General features: G+C 36.2%; 1 long non-coding RNA gene across 1 annotated transcript; it reads right to left on the reverse strand.

The window, feature by feature from the left end:
- Positions 1-413: 413 nt before the first annotated feature.
- LOC149134395 (uncharacterized) lies at positions 414-14,613 on the reverse strand. Its single transcript, XR_016242766.1, has 3 exons — positions 12,400-14,613; positions 9,440-9,523; positions 414-1,310 (listed from the first exon to the last, which is right to left on the reverse strand). It is a non-coding gene; the product is annotated as an uncharacterized LOC149134395 (long non-coding RNA).
- Between the last annotated feature and the right edge of the window lie 7,231 nt (positions 14,614-21,844).

Genomic DNA, 21,844 nt, shown 5'->3' on the forward strand with positions numbered 1-21,844 from the left:
TTGGTAATTTCTGGTGGGGAGGCTTTGGTCTTGTGCAGCAATTAAAAATCCTTCTGTCTCTGCTTTGAGTCCTGAGTTTCTCAACCATTGCTGGGATTTTTCTCTGTCTATTTCTTTTGCATTTAGTTTAGCCCAGTATTTACCATGTAGGGGCTTTTCTTGCTATCGTTTTACCATGGTCTGTTGCTGTTCTAGTTTTAGTTTGGATTTCATTTGTTTTATAGCTTTTGTTGTTTCTTCTTCTTCTTCTTCGTATTTATTAGGTAGTATGATTTCTTGTTTGTATTTGTCAGCTTCCTTAAATACTGAAAACAGTTTTTTGTTTTGCTCGTGTTTTGTGGCTATTTGTATTAGTATTCCTTGCTTCTGGAGTAGGTATTATTATTATTATTATTATTATTATTATTATTATTATTATCTACTTTTAATCTGCATGTTCATTACAGTCACTTGCTGAGACACATCCAGCGTCCTGGGATGAGTGAAGGATAAGGGATGTTGCAGTTTGACTGAAAGCTTGGGGATGAGAAGTGTCAAGCTAAGTAGCAAAATATTTTCAGTGCTTGAGGTACCTATTGCCCCAACAACAACTAGATTGACCTCAACCCTTTCTATTGCTTACAAATGTTTTATTCCCATGATAGTAATTCATAACTTTCAATCTTCTTCAACTTTTTTGTCACAAACCTTATTCAACCAGACAAGCCACTTTTAGAATCAAATATTGTTTGCTGACTTTGTTAATCATAATAATATCTGGTTTGTGATGTTCAATTTCATGGTCCCATTGTACTAAAAATCCCATAAAACCATGGTGTGGTCATTTTCTACAGCACTGTCTGTTTATGCTCATACCACTGGTTTGCTCTTTCAAGACAGTATTTTTTGCATAACTTCCAATGAATGATTTTTGCAATGTTATCATGGCATTACTTCTATTCTTTCTGCATTAGCTTTGTGCACTGGCTGGTCACATGCCACTCATTTTCTCCCCTTTTCACCAAACAGCCTACATTTTTCTATTGCACATTATTATTATATCAGGAACAGAGCCTAAGGGGAGCTTGTATCAAATGCAAGATATATCGAGGCTGCTCACCCAAACACAATATGTTTAATAATATAATTCAGATGAGACCATAGCTCACATTGTATCAGAGTACAAAGAGTGTAGATATAAGATTGCTGCAACAATACACTGGAAATTTTGCAGAAAATTTTCTTTGTTGGCACAAAACATCTATAACCATTTTGTGGGAATAGAAATGCAGATCCTCAAAAATGATGGTGTGAGTAGTTGTGGAACTTTCCTATATAGACCAAAAGAAAAATAGAACACAATAGACCAGATATTATCATTATTGAAAAGAAGGAATAATATATTTTATTGTAATTGACAATGCATGCTGATTTGGGACCAGAATGAAAAGAAAAGAAAGGAAAGGAAATATTAGGGCATTATACTAACTTAAAGTAAGAAATACTCAAGTCCTGGAATGAAGAAGCTAGCAAGGTCATGAAACTCCTAATTATCATTGGATCCTTGGGAATCTTGGCAATAAAAAAATTGAGTACAAACCTTGCCTAAAAAGTTTTCTTTTTCAACCACATGTTTCCAGGTTCATTCCCACTGCTTAGCACCTTGGGCAAGTCTCTTTTAGTATATCAAAGCCTTGTTAGTAGATTTGGTAGACGGAAACTGAAAGAAGCCTGTCGTATATATATGTATATATATACATATATATATATATATATATATATGTTTATGTTGTGTGTCCCTCCAACATTACTTGACAACTGATTTGGTGTGCTTACATTCCTGTAACTTAGCAGTTCGGCAAAAGAGACCGATAGAATAAGTTCTAGGCTTACAAAGAATAAGTCCTGTGGTCGATTTGCTTCACTAAAGGTGGTGCTCTTGCATGGCTGCAGTCAAATGACTGAAACAAATAAAAGAATATATATATGTATGCATGCATGTATGTATATATTTGCATGTGTGTGTCTTTATGTCAGTGTTTGTCCCCCATCACTATTTGACAACCAGAGTTTGTATGTTTGCATTCCCATAATCTAGCAGTTCAGCAAAAAAGACTACAACCCTTTGAAAGGGGTGCTCCAGCGTGGCTGTAGTCAAATGACTGAAACAAGAAAGGAATAAAAGAATAAAAGAATAAACTTGAAGTTAACTGGGAGTAGATTTGGTGCAGAAAACATGTTCACCATGTTCTGCAAGAATAATGTGGAGAGCCTGCAATGCAAAGTAAGAAGAGATCATCATCATCATCATCGTTTAACGTCTGCCCTCCATGCTAGCATGGGTTGGATGATTTGACTGAGGACTGGTGTACCAGATGGCTATACCAGGCTTCAATCTGATCTGGCAGAGTTTCTACGGCTGGATGCCCTTCCTAACACCAACCACTCCGAGAGTGTAGTGGGTGCTCTTCTAGTTTTATATTTTTCAATGTTTCTTTTTCCTCTCAATTTTTTGAATGTGTTTCTTGCTGTTTGAAATAACACAATTCCTATTTCTCTCATCAAAGTTTCTAGACCTTCACAGTCTCATTTTCATCTTCACTGATGAGATATTGCCAGCATGTTTTGTTGTCACTTCACAATAGACAAAGCCAATGTGATTGATTCAGACATAAACACTAGGATTTTAGATGAGGAATTATTTACAAACATAAAGGCTTTGTACAGAACATGCAAAATGCTCCTTATTACACCATAATAAGAAGGATGATTAAACTGGGTACAACATCAATTCTGTGAAAAAATGAAACATTTTGTTTTGTTGCTTCATAGAAAAGTTTAATAGACTCCAGTACCTGATTGGGACATATTTATTGAACTCCTTAGAAGGATATCTGGTAAAACTGTTCCTGGCAAAACTATAATTTTCAAGATAATGAGAAATAATTAAATTCCCCCAAATTACTTCTCTTGATTGCTTTACTAATTCTACCCATCACCATCCTTATAAAAAAACATTAACATCTTGTGAATAGTTGAACAGTATTCTTCCCTGTGTGCAAACTCTACTGCTAATGTAGGAATAACTTGAAAAAAATAAGGCATAGTTAGAAAGTTATCAAGAAAAGAGATAAGAAAATGTCTCCATTTGATGGGTAGTTGTATAACTGATATTTGAAGAAAAACACATAGAGGTGCCTAAGTTTAAACTTGGTTAAAAAATAGGAAAAACAGAAAAACAGATTTAAACAATTTATGAAAATATATCTATTAACAACTTTGCAAGGAGAAGACACCATATGGGACCTACATAGGCAGAGACTGCAAAATGCTGGACTAGAAATTTTCCCAAGTACTTCTATAAAGATGTTATACCTATTTCAAAGGTGTGTGGCTTAGTGGTTAGGGGTATCCATTGAGAATCATAAGGCTGCAAGTTCAATTCATGGCAGTGTGTTGAGTCCTTGAGCAAGACACTTTATTTTTCACGTTGCTCCAGTTCACTCAGCTGGCAAAAATGAATTGTAACTGCATTTCAAAGGGCCATCCTTGTCGCACTCTGTGTCACGCTGAATGTTCCTGAGAATTACCTTAATGGCACACATGTCTGTGGAGTGCTCAGCCACTTGCATGTTAATTTCACAAGCAGACTGTTTCATGGATCAGATCAACTGGAGTCCTCATTATTGTAGCCAACTGAGTGGCAGTGCCATATTCTCATTTCTTTTGACTGTGGTGCTAGAAGTTTGGACTTAATTCTTGCAATGTGATACAAACATGTAAGCTCAAAATATGCTGAATAAAGAATTGGAAAACTTCAAAAAATCAAACAGACCAGGACATAAAAGAAGATTGGTAAATTACCATCACCTGCACTGTCTGTATACAAATATCAAAAAAGATCAGCATAATTATCATTACAATATATGGAAGGCAAACTTGGTAGTGTTGGAAAATAAATTTGTATTCAAATCTTGCTGGACTTGCCTTAATCTATCATTGTTATTGGGTAAATCAATAAAATGTGTTGGCACTCTGTCGCTTAGGACGTCGAGGGTTCCAGTTGATCCGATCAATGGAACAGCCTGCTCATGAAATTAACGTGCAAGCGGCTGAGCACTCCACAGACACGTGTACCCTTAACGTATTTCTCGGGGATATTCAGTGTGACACAGTGTGACAAAGTTGACCCTTTGAATTACAGGCACAACAGAAACAGGAAGTAAGAGTGAGAGGATGTTGTGGTGAAAGAGTACAGCAGGGTTCGCCACCATCCCCTGCCGGAGTCTCGTGGAGCTTTTAGGTGTTTTCGTTCAATAAACACCCGGTCTGGGAATTGAAACCACGATCCTATGACCGCGAGTCTGCTGCCCTAACCACTGGGCCATTGCGCCTCCACAAATCAATAAAATAAATACCAGCTAAAACTTGGGGTTGATAAAAGAACAGACTATAATCTCTCCCAAAATATATAACCTTGAACATTGTATCTATGGTAAAAAAAATTATTATTTTTATATTATATCAGGAAAAAATCCATCTTCAAAATCAAATTCTTAACAACTGACAGGGATATTTGCTTTAAAGAAGGAGCTGGAGTACTTTTTGCGAGGTAGAAATTATCATCCTTTTCTTGTGTGGGAGGCGCAGTTAGCTGGAATGTTTTAACCACGTAATTCGAAGTAGCATTTTCTTCAGAATCTCTCCAACAATCTTCATCAACAATTCAAATATTAAACAAATATCATCATCGTCATCATCATTATCATCCTTGTCGTCGTCGTCTTCGTCATCATCATCATCATCATCCTTTACGTCATCATCATCCTTGTTTTTGTCATTGCCATCATCATCATCATCCTGTCTTCGCCATCACCACCATCATCATCATCGTCATCATCATCATCATAAACTTGACTTCGTCATCGCCATCATCATCCTCGTCATCATCATCATCATCATCATCATCACCATCATCATCGCCACCATCGTTGTCATCATCATCATCATAATCTTGACTTCGTCATCGCCATCATCATCATCATCATCCTCGTCATCATGGTCATCATCATTGCTTCATTTTATCTTTTCCATCATTTTTCTACTTGTCGCTATTACCATTATCATCATTATCGTCATCATCATCATCACCATCATTATCATCATCATCATCACAATCAACAAGATTTCTTTTGCTGACATGGTTGGACAAACATTTCTGGAAAATTAAATGTCTTTCCAATATCTTGGAAGATCTTCAAGATAAAAACAGAAAAAAAAAAAAAAAAAATTAGAACATAGACGAAACGACTTAGATTTATGGAATGAAAAAAGTAAAATATTCAAGCCATGTGATTAACTTCCATCATTGTTATCATCACAGTCATCATCATCATCATCATCGTCATTATTCTCAACATCCTCATCATGATCAGCATCATCATAGTCATCATCATCATCATCATTATGGCATCACTGTCTTCGTTGTCGTTGTCATTACCATCATCATCATCACTGTCCCCATCATTATCATCATTGTCGTCATCATCATTCATCATCGTTGCCATCATCAGCATGGTTTCAGTGGGTATAAAACGGATAGACTTCATGACTAAATGCTTCATAGTGTTCAGTGTTGTTTCTCTGCATTCTGAGTTCAAATCCCACCAAGTCATATTTTTTTTTTTTCGTTTTGTCATCGTTGCTCTGTCGAGAATTGAATACTATCAAGAATTGAAACTAATTAACTCAGCTGCATCTCTTTCTAAACGTGTGGCCATAAAACAAAATTACAAATAATTGTTGTTTTTATTATCAACATCTGATGAAGTAGACCCACACATTGGCTAATTCAGCTGCAACTAGTCGAGTGATTCAATATTTCGAGTTCAAATTGGTTTCATCTATTGCTTAAAGTTCCTCCTATACAGATTCATCATCATCATTGATTAACGTGCGTTTTCCATGCTGGCATGGGTCGGATGGTTTGACTGAGGTCTGGAGAGCCAGCATCTGCACCAGGCTCTGATCTGGTCAGGTAGAGTTTCTACAGCTGAGTACCCTTCCTAACACCAACCACTCTGAGAGTATAGTGGGTGCTTTTTACATGCCACCAGCATAAGAGCCAGTCAGGGGGGTACCGGCATCAGTCATGATCGGTTGGTGCTTTTTACGTGTCACCAGCACTGGATCCACTAAGGCGGACACTGAGACAAAGCAGACTAGAGCAGCTGAGGCTGAATTTGCTAATGTGTGGACCTACTTCATCAGATGTTGATAATAAAAGCAATATTTAGTTATGGTTTCTAATTTTGTTTCATGACCAGATGTTTAGAAAGAGGTGCAGCTGAGTTAACTAGCATCAGTTCTCGACTGGTATTCAATTCCAGACCCAACAACGATGACAAAAAAAACAGAAGATAACTTGGTGGGATTTGAACTCAGAATGCAGAGAAACAAAAGTGAATACTACAAAACATTTAATCATGAAGCCTATCCATTCTGTACCCACTGACACCATGCTGATGATGGCAAGGATGATGATTATGATGATGATAATGACGACGATGATGATGACAATGATGGAAGTTAATCACAGGACTTCAATATTTTACTCACCATTAATGACCTACTGTGGAGGCACAATGGCCCAATGGTTAGGGCAGCGGGCTCGTGGCCAGAGGATCGCGGCTTTGATTCCCAGACCGGGCGTTGTGTGTGTTTATTGAGTGAAGCTCCATGAGGCTCCGGCAGGGAGTGGTGGCGACCCCTGTTGTACTCTTTCGCCCCCAACTTTCTCTTATTCTTTCTTCTTGTTTCTTGAGTAGCTGCGATGGACTGGCATCCCGTCAAGCTGGGGAGAACACATACACCATAGAAACCAGGAAACCAGGGCCCATGAGCCTGGCTAGGCTTGAAAAGGGAGCATAAATAGAAATAAATGACCTACTACAAAATAGTCTGAAAATCCTGAAAAGCTGTAAATATTTTCAATTTTTACTTCAGTTTACATAATCAGCAATGATTGACCATATTGAACTTAAGGATGTTGGCTCTCAAGCTTATATCTCCATGGAGTTATAATGACTCTTTTTACAATTCTTTTATCATAAATGATATATACATATTCTTTTCTATGTCTTAGCCCTTAGGCTGTGGTCATAGATATGTGTATGTATGTGTGTGTGCATGTTACTTCTCACACCTTGTTTGGCAATATCTAATAGTTGAAATATTAATCTTCAATTGGATAGCATATAAATCTGTCACATGTAAGCTTTCCAGCTGTTATAGATTTTCTTCTTGATTTTGTATTCTTACTGAAGCTACATAAAACCAGTCTACTAACCATGTAGTTCTTGACTTTTTTGGCATCCCATTCGACCAAACTGTCAGATGAGACTCATATTCAAAACGCCTCAACATGCCAATCATTGCTGTAATTCTTCAAGTGTTTTGGGTTGCTTCCAATAATGCATGGTACATCTAGCATATCTTTCAAAAATTCAATAATATACACAATAGTAATTCATTGCAACTTACAGGTTTGGGTGCATGTGGCCTAGTGGTTAGGGCCTAAAGTTTCATAATCATAAAATCATGGTTTCAATTCCAAGATTGTGTGGTACACTTTTTTAGTTTTTGTTTTTTTGCGAAGCATTTTATTTCATATTGCTCCAATCTCCTCAGCTGGAAATGAGTACCCGTAATAGCTGGGGTATAACTTATATTGGCCTGGTGTTCTAATCAAGGTTGAGTCTTATACACTATCTTGTTTATACACATAGAAACCATATTAAGATCCAGCCAAATGAACTAGTAGACTCATGATAGACCTAAGATCTAACATAATAACCAGGCAAAATTCCATGAAATTTTTGAAGAGAGAACACAAGGTCAGAAGGGAATACAATTGCAGGAGAAAAGGGCGTAATAACATTACTTAGAAGGGCGTACTTCTTTCCTTGAGGTGGGCATGTGCACCTCAGCCCTGATAACTACAATAATAAGTAATGTAATATCATGAAATTACATATTATTGAAGTCACAACAAGCACTTATAATTCATGGTAAGGATTAGCTAATCGTCAAAGTTTAGAAGTATATGAACACTTTTAACATTTGGCTTTTCTAAGGCAGCGAGCTGACAGAAATGTCAGCATGCCAGGCAAAATGCTTCATAATATTTCGTCTGTCTTTACGTTCTGAGTTCAAATTCTGCCGAGGTCGACTTTATCTTTCATCCTTTCAGAATCGATAAATTAAGTACCAGTTGCAAACTGCGGTCAATCTAATCGGCTGCCCCCACCCCACTCCTGTGCAGGTGGCACATAAAAAACACCATTTGAGCATGGCCGTTGCCAGTACCGCCTGACTGGCCTTCGTGCCGGTGGCACGTAAAAGCACCCACTACACTCTCGGAGTGGTTGGTGTTAGGAAGGGCATACAGCTGTAGAAACTCTGCCAGATCAGACTGGAGCCTGGTGCAGCCATCTGGTTCGCCAGTCCTCAGTCAAATCGTACAACCCATGCTAGCATAGAAAGCGGACGTTAAATGATGATGATGATGATGAATGATGATAATAACATCGAAAAATACCTCAGGAATGAGAACCCAGGTTCGAAATTTCCGCCAAGGCACCTGATGAAGGCTGGAAAGTTTATCACCCGAAACATGTTAACAAGAAACAAGATGAGGACAAATATCTGTCAAATGTAAGTAATGTAAATAATGTATGTATATATATATATATATATATATATATATATATATATATATATATATATATATATACTTTATTAATAAAGCTGCAAAAGACATCAGAAAAACTGTTACTCAGAGTTTCATGTTCCTGCCAGGACAGGAATTGCAGCTTTATTACTGAAGCATATTACTCTACCTCTGGTGTTTGAGTACTATTTTTTCCACCTTGTTTCACATTTATGTGCTTACTCTTGTGTGTATATATGTGTGTGTGTGTGTGTGTGTGTGTGTGTGTGTGTATACATATATATATATATATATATATATATATATATATGTATATATGTATGCATATACAGGGCAGGAAAATATGTATGTTAACTGTGGATTAACTGTGGATCTTGATTATAGGGATCAGACTGGAGCCTGGCACAGCCTTCCAGCATGACAACCCAGTCAAACTGCCCAACCCATGCCAGCATGGACAACAGACGTTAAATGATGATGTTGATGAAGATGATAATGTTTGAGAATGATATGATATATATCTTATACTAAAAAGTTATTGGTAATGTCATTGATTTAAATGTCATCCCTGATTGAGCAAATCTATGACTAAGGATATTCCATTGTGTATTTTTCTGTTGCCAGGGCATCTTATTCCAATGTGCTCTTCACTGCTTAAAATGACAAAGTGTGAGCTCAAGGAAAATTGACTGTTATTTCTAGTAGGTCAAGAGATTGCATAGAGTTTACCTTATGGGCTTGTTTATTAGAGAGTTTAGGTTATTGGATAATGCCTGCATCCACAGTATCAGATCATTGCAGTCATTTTGGTATCTGAAAAAATACCATATAAAAAGCTAGTAAGTTGAAAAAAAATGAAGAAGAAAACATGGAAAACACAGCAAAATTCATTGTGAATATAAAAAAAAAAGAAACAAAGAAAGTTTTAAGTGGAACTAGTATGGTCACATAATGTGTCTGTGAGGTGAAAGACTGAGAAATGGAAATAACATATTGGATGCCACTGAAGTGAATATTGAAAAAACATATAGTATTGGAGAGATGAATTGAGAGATTCTTTAGGATTATGTTTGTCTTTGAACAGCACGCATGAGCTGTGAATGATGATAATGATAGTGGTGTTGGTGGAGATATGGATGAAGGTAGGTATATATATATATATATATATATATATATATATATATATATATATATATATATATATATATATATATATATATATGTTACAGTAAAAGCAGTCATTCAGGAAAAAGAAATTCAAATAGGCATATAACATAAAATAGACTATGGTAAATAATCAGAAGTTGAGGAACTACATTTGAGTCACCGTAGAGGAAATGGTGTCTCGCTATGAAGCATCTTTATATCAGATTGATATCTTGAGGCTATTTTGATATTTCTCAAAGACAGCCAAAAAGGCAAAAAAAAAAAATTAGTAAAAAACAAAACAATGTTATGTTGAAAAAAAATACTGAGAAAATAAAAATGTCAATATTGGAAAAGTATTTTTTTAAAAATACAAAAACAATAAGTATTTAGATAAAAAAGAAATAAGAGGCTAAAAATGAGATATATAGTTTTAAAAAGAATGTATTGCCAGAAAGTTATGAATTTTGGTGGAATAAGTAAGCACCAAATTGCACACCTGACTGTCTTTAAAAGTAGGTATACACCATCCCCAATGTTCGAAGGCAAGACCTGCGAACATTAGGGCTCACCGAGGCGATGACTTCTGACCGAGACCTTTGGAAATATGCTGTGCGTGAGAAGACCCGGCAAGCCAAGTGAGACCTAAATTCAAGGTCTCTGCCAGGGGTGTAGCCAGCCCACTTATGTGTACCTTTCCTTCATTGGACACTCAACTCCGCTTGCAAAGACCTGTTGAGGCAAGTGAAATGGAAATCGAACTAAATTCGACGACTGGCACCCATGCCAACGTCGTCTCCTTCATTGGACACGAAACTCAGCTTGCGAAGACCTGTTGGGGCAAGCGAAAGCGAAATCGTGATGGCACCTGTGCCCAGCGTCGCATTTCTGGCATTTGTAAGGACTTTCGAGCGAGATCGTTGCCAGTGCCCCTGGACTGGCTCTTGTGCGGGTGGCACATAAAATACACCATTTTGAGCGTGGCCGTTGCCAGTACCGCCTGATTGGCCTTCGTGCCGGTGGCACGTAAAAGCAACCACTACATTCTCGGAGTGGTTGGCGTTAGGAAGGGCATCCAGCTGTAGAAACTCTGCCAAATCATATTGAAGCCTGATGTAGCCATCTGGTTTCACCAGTCCTCTGTCAAATTGTCCAATCCATGCTAGCATGGAAAACGGATGTTAAACGATGATGATATATATATATATATATATATATATATAGGTGTGCGTGTCTGTCCGTTTATCTATTTATATATGTATATATGTGTGTGTGTATTTGTGTCGCCCACCACCTCTTGACAACCAGTGTGGTGTGTTTACGTTTCCATAACTTAGAGGTCTGACGAAAGTGATTGATAGAATAAGGACCAGGTTTTAAAAATATGCTGGGACTGATTTGTTCAACTAAAACCCTTCAAGGCGGTGCCCCAGCCTGGCTGCAGTCAAGTGACTGAAACATAAAAGATATATATATATATATATATATATATATATATATATATATAAGATAGATAGATAGATAGATAGATAGATAGATATATATGTATATATACATACACACACAAGCACACCTGCTTCTTCACTGGTCTGGTGATGAGTTTTCAATTGCTCAATCAACAGAATTATTTGCCCATTGACCTAAAGTATGAATGGCTGAGTGTTTCACAAAACACATCTACACGTAATGTAATTCTTAGACAGAATCAACATAAAAGAGTATGAGACAAGGTTGTGTCTATGAATTACAGATACGGTCCATCAAATGGGATTCTATAGAATTTCTGTCTGCCTAGTTTGTGGAAAGATATGTGAGTCGAATTGATTCTCTAGAAAATTATATTTGTCCAAAATACCGCAGTTGAATCTTGGTCGCTGTGGTTATTAAATGTGTGCATGCATAGATGTAAAAAGATATATGAGCATGGTTTTACCTTCTTTGAATAATTTTACTTTCTCCTTATTCGGGTAATTTCCCTTTATCTAACGGTCATTTTTATATCTCTTTTGTTTGTCTTAATAACGGTCATTGTCATAGTAATTTCCCTTTATTTAACGGTCATATTCATAGCATTCTTGTTTGTCTGACGAGATGCCGGAGCAGACAACCGCCCCGACATCCGAAATACTGAGTTTTATTATGACAACCAACTAACTGTCACATATTATATATATATATATATATATATATATATATATATATATATATATATATATATATATATAGAGAGAGAGAGAGAGAGAGAGAGAGAGAGAGAGAGAGAGAGAGAGAGAGAGAGAGAGAGAGAGAGAGAGAGAGAGAGAGAGAGAGAAGAGAGAGAGAGAGAGCCTGTATGTGTTTTTGTAGGTGGAAAAGTTTCGTCTAAATCATATTTTGCAAACTGTGATGTGTGTGCTGGTATGTATGTATATGTCTACGTATACATGAATCTTCATTGATCTTTGTAAAGTCACCCATGATTTTGCTATAGAATCATGTATATTGTATATCATTGTAGAATATATATTATGTGTTCATTCGTAGAAGTAACAAAGGAAACTAACTTTAAAATAAATGTGGGACTTTGTTCCTCTGTTAAGTGGCACAGTGGATCAAAGCAAGAAACATTATAAATTCAGTTGTTGTTCTTTCATCATTTTGATAATTCAGCTTGGTTTGTCGTTGGTTACATGGGCTCCATTATATATTAATTTTCCTGGGAAACGGCAGGATCTGTATAATACGCTTTACTGAAAAACTCTCACCCTGCTGACTCGTAAATAATTTGTCACACCAATTTATGGAGAAAAATAAAAGACTCCTGAACATATAGGGAACACATACGGAAATATGCTACACACAACGTGATTAGACCTTCAATCTAGTTGCCATGCAGCACTCAGCCAATCAGAATACAGGTCTCAAAAAATGTCTAAACACTCACATGATAGGTATATTAATCAATCACTACAGCTGAACGTGATAAGCCTTTATAAATCAAATGTTTTCAATACACCATGATAGAAATTGGTGTCACTACAGATTCCAGAGAGTCCATCATATGTTATAGTTACTGTTGCAAACACAACTCTTGCTAAGCAGCAGTAACAACACCAGTAATAATAGTAGTAGTAGTAGTAGCAGCAGCAACAGCAGAAGCAGCAGTAGTAGTAGTTATGGTTTTTTCCAGTTTGCAATATTTTTAAAGCTAAGGGCGGCGAACTGGCAGGGATCGTTAGCACGCCGGTCGAACTGCTTCGCGGTATAACGGCTCTGTGAATTCTTGTGAATACTGTTGTGTTACTTTGTGAAAACTGTGTCGGTGAATAATTGTGATTTTTGTGGAATTATTACGGTTACGTTTCACGCGAGCTGCTGCAATTTTTCCCAGCTATGGCAAGTGGTAGTGTCTCCAGTATGGAGAGCTACGCCAAGACCATTGCGGTGAGGAAGCCAGTGCCGCTAGAAACCAAGTTAATCAAGTTGGATATGGAGGAGGTGACCAGAAGCAGGAATTTGATGGAGACTCATACAAATTGTGCCCCTCCCCCAAGAGACTAAAGAAGAAAATATTCCGAGGACAGTTGTGTATCGTACACAGGCTGTCGAAACCTGTAAAATTGAAATGGTGACGGAAGAGGAACTCGAGGAGTGCCTGGGTGAAATTGTCAATGAAGTCAGGAAGAAAGTTCGGTACGGTTGAGGTGAGGTTCGCCACTATAGAAGAGGCAACCAAGCATGCGACCAACATTTTAAGAAGTGAAAAAATAGCATAACTACCAAGTTATAGAGGAAGAAGAAGTGTGAAAATACGTATTCCCAGAGTTACACCAGAAATTAAACCAGAGTGGTTGGTTGCAACAGTGCTGGCCGCAACGAAGGAGGAGCCGGAATTGGGACCAGTGGCGAAATCAAAAGTGCGCAAATGGTGGGGATTTGGACTCGAAATGTGGCTTTTTGCCACATTCGAGGACATAGAAAGAATTCCCTACCAGATAGAAGTGGAGGATGAGAGAACGTTAAATGTTGTAGTTGAGGGAAGGAAACAAAATTGCTACATATGCGGGGAAAGAGGTCATATGAAGACCAAATGCCCCCTATATGAGTTCACACAACCACAGCAAGAGAAAGCACAAGCAGAGGAGGAAAACATTGTAGACCACACTGAGGAAATGAAAGAGAGACAGAAGTGTGAAACAGAGAAAACAAAGGAGAAGAACGAAAATGGAGCTACTAACCCTAAAAAGCGAAGGAAAAATAAGTCAAAGGAACGGTCAACAGAAAACAAAAAAAAAACAAAAGAGATAAAAAAATCCAGAAACTAATAATGTACAAGAAGAGGAGGAGAAAAAGGTAAAGATGTAAAATACAAGGGGTTTTTGATAAAGTACGAGAATTGCGAGCAGATGGAGAAAAAAGTCGAGAGGTTGGAGGAAATAATAAGAGTGAAGATGCCTGAGAAATGCATTTTGATACATGAGGAAAACTACTGGGAGTACATAAAAGAACTTGGTAAAAATATAATAACGAAACGGGTATGGTTGGTGGAGACACCACGCGCTAGAACTGATTATTTGCAGTTAAGGACGGAAGTAACAGTGATTAATGGAAGAAAAATAACGCGAGTATTTCAATTTTTTGAGTTGCAAAACCGTTAAAATGTATACATAATGTTTAAGTAAAGTGAAAAACTGGATAAATGTAACCACCCGACTTCGGGGATCGAGTGTACATTGCGTCTCATTTTATTCATTCTTGCATATTATCATTTTATTTTAATGACCTCGATTTTATGTTTGCGTTTTGTACTGTCTTTATGTTTTGTGATGTCTTAAAAATTTTTGTATAGACCTTTATGGGTAATAAAGAAATCGGTATTCCGTCTGCTGTTACGTTCTGAGTTCAAATTCCGTCGAGGTCGACTTTGCCTTTCATCCTTTCGGGGTCGATTAAATCTCTACCAGTTACCCATTGGAGTCAAAGTAATCGACTTAATTCCTTTGTCTGTACTTGTTTATCCCTACTATGTCTAGCCCCCTGTGGTCAATAAAAATATAAATATTTTAAAGATAAATTTACAAATTGGAGCTACACATATGAACAAATACGTAAGCATATGTGTGTGTGTGTGTATATGTGTGCAGTGTTTGTATACTTGAGTAAGCATATAAATGCAAAACAAGGTGGAAAGAATTAGTTCTTGAATACCAAAAGTAGAGTAACATATTTTTTGTTAAAGCCACAAAAATTTTCACAGACTGTTACTCAGAGTTTCACTTTCCCATTCATCAGACAGTTGTAATGAATACATCACTAACAGACACATGGATATACAAACTAAATGATACCTTCTTCCAAACTCTCTAATATATATGTAAAACTGTATTCTGAAAATTAATTCGCTGTTTCCACAATATTTCATCACATATTTAAAATTTGAAAGATGTGTGAAGAAAATAAGTATCATATGATTTTATACAAGAATCAAGTTAAGAACAAATCTGGCTTTCAGGAGATAGAATTTTGACATTGCACTGTACTTTCACTCAAAGTCAAAGCTGAAATTCCTTTATCAGTAGCTGAGATGAGAGTTGGATCAAGCAGTACTGAGAATGGTGTATAAAGTATTGTATGGAAACATGAGAATATTATTGGCAGAAAGTCTCTCATTTGCCATATCTATTATATTTCTCCAGTGCAAACATAAACACACACGTACAAAACCACATACATACATAAATAGACATCTATGTGTGTATATATGTATATGTACACACGTATAGATATATCTATATTTATGCATGTATCTATCTCTCTCTCACTTTCCCTTACTCTGTATGTATGTCTGTCTGTCTCTCTCTCTCTCTCTCTCTCTCTCTCTCTCTCTGTGTATACACACACACACACACACACACACACACACACACACACACACACACACACACACACACACACACACACACACACACACATATATACAGTACAGAATTATAGATCCATTTCATCCAATTTCACTAATTGGTTGCACCCTATCGTGTGTGGAAACAATTGTTAAATGAGTGAAATTGCTCTATAAAACTGTACTGTATAGAATATAAATAATGATATACCCCCAACTTCTCTATTGACAAATATATGAATGCCTGTTTTTCCTGATTTATGGATTCTTAGAATATTCTACGTGCGTATGTATGCGTGTTTGTGTTCGTGCGTTTGTGTATTTTACTAGTGTAAAGTCATATTTAACCTGTCTGAGTGTACTTGGGTGTGCAGAGACCTTTTGCTTTGGAAATAGTCACAGGAGAAACCTATCATCCTAGACAGCATTAGTGAAAACAACTTGGGCTGTGAATGATCCCATTGGATCATAAGGTGCATGCGTTACTGCCTTGAACATGTCATCAGCTATAAAATACTCAATCTGTCTTTACAGCAAAGAGGACAGTCACTAATGTGTGTAAAGCTTGGTCAAGCAGGATTTAGCTAAAATCACACGAAGTATCATTGCATAAAATACAGTTGTGTAAACTTATACTTAACACATTGGAGTTCGATTGAATGTAGGAAGACCTTTCAATGCAGAAATAGTCTTGAGAGGAAACATTCCTTGACAAAATTTGTGTAAGCACATTGGGTTCCGAATGAATTTATATGACTCATTTCTGCAACCTAATTATTTTCACCCTGGAGGGAATTTTTCTCCTAAGATGATTTTTACATTGTAACGTCTTCCCTCGCCTGTGTAAAGTTAGTAAAGATATATTGTAGTGCCAAATATTTCTTTATTGATGAACAGATTGCAAATACTTCTCCAAACACTATTGATGTGATTTTTATAATCTTTAGAAATGATATGATCCTATATTGATATATGTGAATTTTCAAGCCAGCTTTCTGACGGGCTTATAAAAGTTGGTATTTAAGTTTAGAGGAACATGAACGAGATAACTTATAGTTGAGTGACCTATAGTTATTTTTAAGCCAAAAACATTATATGTTTGGATAATGTCATTTGTTAATTTGTTTAATTTCAGGCCATTTGTACCTATTGGTAAAGCTAGCCCATCATCCCTGTAAATTCCAATGTCTATTGTAAATAAGCTGGATCATCATATAATCACCTAACTGCACACAAACACTTGCACAAAAGTGGTATATGTATGAATTCCAATTTACTTTTCGATTTTCAGCATTTTCATCACATCTGTTGCCTTCATTTCCTATATCCTCCCCTTTTCTGCTCATTCTTTGGTTCGTTGTACTTGATAATATACGGGTCATTCTGTTGTCATCTACCTTTGTCTTATCGTTGTATGTGTGTGTATATATATATATATATATATATATATATATATATATGAGTATATGCATATATATGTACATGTATGTACATACCTTCATCTACATGTATATATAGATGAATATCTGGGTACATGACGTTGCAAGAAAACATGGGTAAAATGATAAACAAGGTACAGAAAACACACAGGCCACATAGAAAATATTTCCTTGATTCGAAACGCCATTATAACACTGGCATTTCGAATATATATATATGTATGTATATATATATATATATATATATATATATCGTCATCATCATCGTTTAACGTCCGTTTTCGATGTTGGCATGGGTTGGACTGTTTCACTGAAGTCTAGAGAGCCAGCGGCTGCACCAGGCTCCAACCTGATCTGGCAATGTTTCTACAGCTGGATGCCCTTCCTTACGCCAACCACTTCGAGAGTGTAGTGGATGCTTTTTACATGCCACTGGCACAGGAGCCAGTCAAGCTAGCCTGGCATCGATCACCTTCAGATAGTGTTTTTTATGTGCCACCGGCACGGGACCAGTTAGTGGGTACTGGCATCGGCCATGTTCGGTTGGTGTTTTTTACGTGTCACAGACACGAGAGCCAGTCAGGGGGTACTGGCATCGAGAATATATATATATATATATATATATATGAATATATATGAAAGAAGGTTTGAAAATGCAATTTTAAAGATATTTATTCACTTGACCGGTTTCACATTTTAGAAAAAGATTGTCAAAAGTAAAATGTATGAGCTTTTCTGGGTTAAGTACTGGTTGTCACAAAAGTATTAGAAAACAGAAATGCATTCTTTGATAACGATAAGAAAATGTTAAAAACAGTTTACAAGATACTTAAATACTTTCTTGTAAACTGTTTTTAACATTTTCTTATTATTATCAAAGAATGTGTATATGTATTTTAATACTTTTGTGATAACCAGTACTTAACACAACAAAGGTTATATAAAGCTTTACATTTTACTTTTGACAAACTTTTTCTAAAAAAGTGAAACCGGTCAAGTAAATAAACATCTTTAAAATTGCATTTTCAGACCTTCTTTCATATATATTTCCATATATATCGATCTGTAGACTATTCTTAAATTATATACATCATTGAAAGCTTGAGAGACTATGGTATTCATGTTGCCAAAGCATCTCATGCAGTAGTGGTGGCAGCATTTGCTAAATACATATTTCTACCATTTGGGATTTCATCAGTAGCGTATATCCACTGGCAACTGCATGCTAAGACAAAATCAGCCGCAACTGTTACAGCAAAATAGTGAAAATCACTAATATCACAATTACTTGGTAAACTCAATAAAAATTCGTTATGAATATCAGACACAGTTTTTGTTGAAAATACCAATCTGTGTGTCATACTTAAAGCATATTTATTGCTGAAGGCCTGATAAACTCTTCTATTTATCTTGACAAAGAATTTATCGCTTATAGACACATAGTGTTAAAAAACACAGAAATATATATGATTAGAACACAAAAATATTATCCAGTGGTAGTGCGATCATTGTTAAATATGTATTTCTGCTTCTTTGGGAGCCATCAGTAGCAACATCCTATAGCAAGCTCCAGTGGATCCAAGCATGCAAACTGAATGTGTAGTGGCATGACGAACATTGAAGCTGAGGACAGTTTTATTGAATAAACTGTTTCTTTAATATATCTACTTGAATATTTTCTCAAAAACATTGTTTTGTATCATATTTTTATCCATTTATTATCTTCGTTTTCCTTACATCATATTTTGTTCTCAATTACCTGATGCACACTCTATGAACATCTCTATGTATATATGCACACATATATATATATGTTTCTGCATGTTTGCATGTGTGTGTATTTGTGTGTGAGCATGCATTTAAGTGTGCAGCCTATTTTCATGTGAACTGAGCCCATTTGTGCAATAAAAACATGTAATAATCATTTTTGCTCTTTCTTTGAAACACCTAACAGCAAATTTGAGAAGGGATATATAATGAAAAATAATATGGACAGGAGAAAAAAATGCGCAAAAAAAGTAACAAATTTGCTTGGCCTTCCATTAACCCTAAAAACACTACAAAAGGATAGTTACTTCTGTCAGTTCTCACATTATAAGTAGAAACCCTTTTTATATAAGTGAGAAAACAGATAATGAGGAAAATAACAACAGAAATAATAATAACAAACGATATGTAGTCAATAAATGCCATATATATACATATGATGCACACTTAAGTATGTATGTGACAGTAAGAGTAAGCAGGTTTATCATGCACAGAAACACACATCCAATATTTGTGGGGTGTGGGGGAAATGACAAAAAATTTCCACATCATATTTCCAACACCCAATATATGTGTTCATTATATATGTCCATATGTTCATAATCTGCAGTGGCAAATGAGTATTGTTAGAAGATAATAATAATAATAATAATAATAATAATCATGGCTTATAAAAATCTTTCCTTTTATTTGCCATGAGGGCTTGAAGAGTGAAAACATGCAAAACTTTTACAAGAGTTAGAAAGAGATAAATGATAAGGTGGAGTGTGAAACAAAAAAGAAAAAATGTATTTGAAGATTTAACAAAAAACCTGAATAGGAAACATATGATATATGGAAGGATACTTTAAAATTTTAAAGGTGCCCACATATGCATATCTATCTATCTATCTGTCTGTCTGTCTGTATATATATGTACATATCCATCGATATCTATATATATACATATATATGTATATATGTGTGTATATATGTGTTTATACATACATATATATGGAGTGCCGATCTCTCAAAGTAGATGGAACATATGGGAGTGGTAAACCCAGGAAGACATGTGATGAATTACTGAAGGACTTCAGAATGTTAAACCTTTTAGGCAAGATGACAAAGACCTGAGATTACTGGTGCCTTGTTGTACTCAAGAAAACCCATAATCCACAGCAGAAGTGTTAAGACCAGTTCCTCTGGTGCTGAAAAGCATTGATGGTGGTGCTACGCAAAAGCACATGTGTAGTACCACATAAAAATACCCATTCAGCGGCATGTAAAAGCACCTGTGTGACCCCACGTAAAAGTGCCAGTGCAGTGCCATGTAAAATTACCCAGCACACTCTGTAAAGGGGTTGGTATTAGGAAGGGCATCCAGCCATAGAAAGCATACCAAATCAGACTGGAATGTGGTGCAGCTCCCCAGCATGGTCAAATCATCCAACCTATGCCAGCATGGGCGTTAAATGTTGTTGTTGTTGATGATGATGATGTTGATGATAATGATATATATATATATATACACTCATACATTTTCATGTTTGCATGGAAATATATTGAATATAGAATAAAGGACAATTATTTAAGCAAGATGTAATTAAACAAATAAGTCATCGTACAATAGAAAAAAAAGTACAAGAAGACATGGAAGATTTCTAGCTAGATAGAGTTGTGTACTTTCGAAACATTTTAATCTAAAGCTATTTCTCACATTGTGTTTAAGAGAAACTCAATGCACCAGTGAGAATGTTTTTGAGATATCTTGAGACCTTTCATCTCTTTAGTTCAATATTATGCCTTAGGTAAGTTGGTGAGCTGGCAGAATCGTTAGCACACTGGGCGAAATGCTTAGTGGTATTTCGTCTGCCATTACATTCTGAGTTCAAATTCTGCCGAGGTTGACTTTGCCTTTCGTCCTTTCGGTGTCAATTAAATAAGTACCAGTTACACACTGGGGCGATATAATCGACTTACTCCACTTGTTTGTGCCCTCTGTGTGTAGCCCCTTGTGGGCAATAAAGAAATAAGAATCATTAGCATGCAAGCAAAATACTTAGCAGCATTATGTTCTGGGTTCAAATTCTGCCGAGGTCAGCTTTAGCTTTCATCCATTCGGGGTTGATAAAATAAGTACCAGTTGAGTACTGGAGTTGATGTAATTGATTAACTCCTCCTCCAAATTTGCTAGCCATGTGCCACCATTTGAAACCAATATGCCTTAGTTTTAATTTTACAAGTCATTTGATATCCTGAATCTCATTGTTTTTCTGCCATAATTTTTACAGAAAGTCTTTGGCACCCCAGATGCATATTTCTGTCTAATTGCAGTAATTTAGGAAAATGATGAATCTTATTTGATCTTCATCCTCATTATTTTCATGGGATAAATTTCATTGTTGCTTGGAAGAATTTGCTCCTCTTCACCTCTTTCTTTTGGCTTATGCTGAGCTTCTTCTTTTTTCTTTTTTGTTTTATCTATTAGGAGAGAAGGTATTTATTTTTCTAGAAGATATTTCCACTGCTAACCCCAGAAATTTGACTGGTATTATCCTGGAAACTGGGCTTGGTGTTCTTCTCATTGTGGGCATTGTGCTTCGTTAATTTTGTGTTTCCTATATGAAATGCACTGTTAATTTAATTTATCATGCTTGAAAGAAATGATAGCTAAGTTGTCCTCAGAGGGATCTAAACTCACAATGAATAGAATTACTACAAATATGGGTTTCAAATTTTGACACAAGGCCAGCAATTTCAAGGGAGCAGAAAAGTCAATTACATCGACTCCCCAGTGCTTGAGTGGCACTTAATTTATGACCCTGAGAGGATGAAAGGCGAAGTTGACCACAGTGGAATTTGAACTCAGAACACAAAAAGAGATAAAATGATGTGTTTTGCCAGGTATGCTAACGTTTCTGC

The sequence above is a fragment of the Octopus bimaculoides genome, chromosome 8 (assembly GCF_046866305.1).
Source record: "Octopus bimaculoides isolate indiv1 chromosome 8, ASM4686630v1, whole genome shotgun sequence".
Lineage (NCBI taxonomy): Eukaryota > Metazoa > Mollusca > Cephalopoda > Octopoda > Octopodidae > Octopus > Octopus bimaculoides.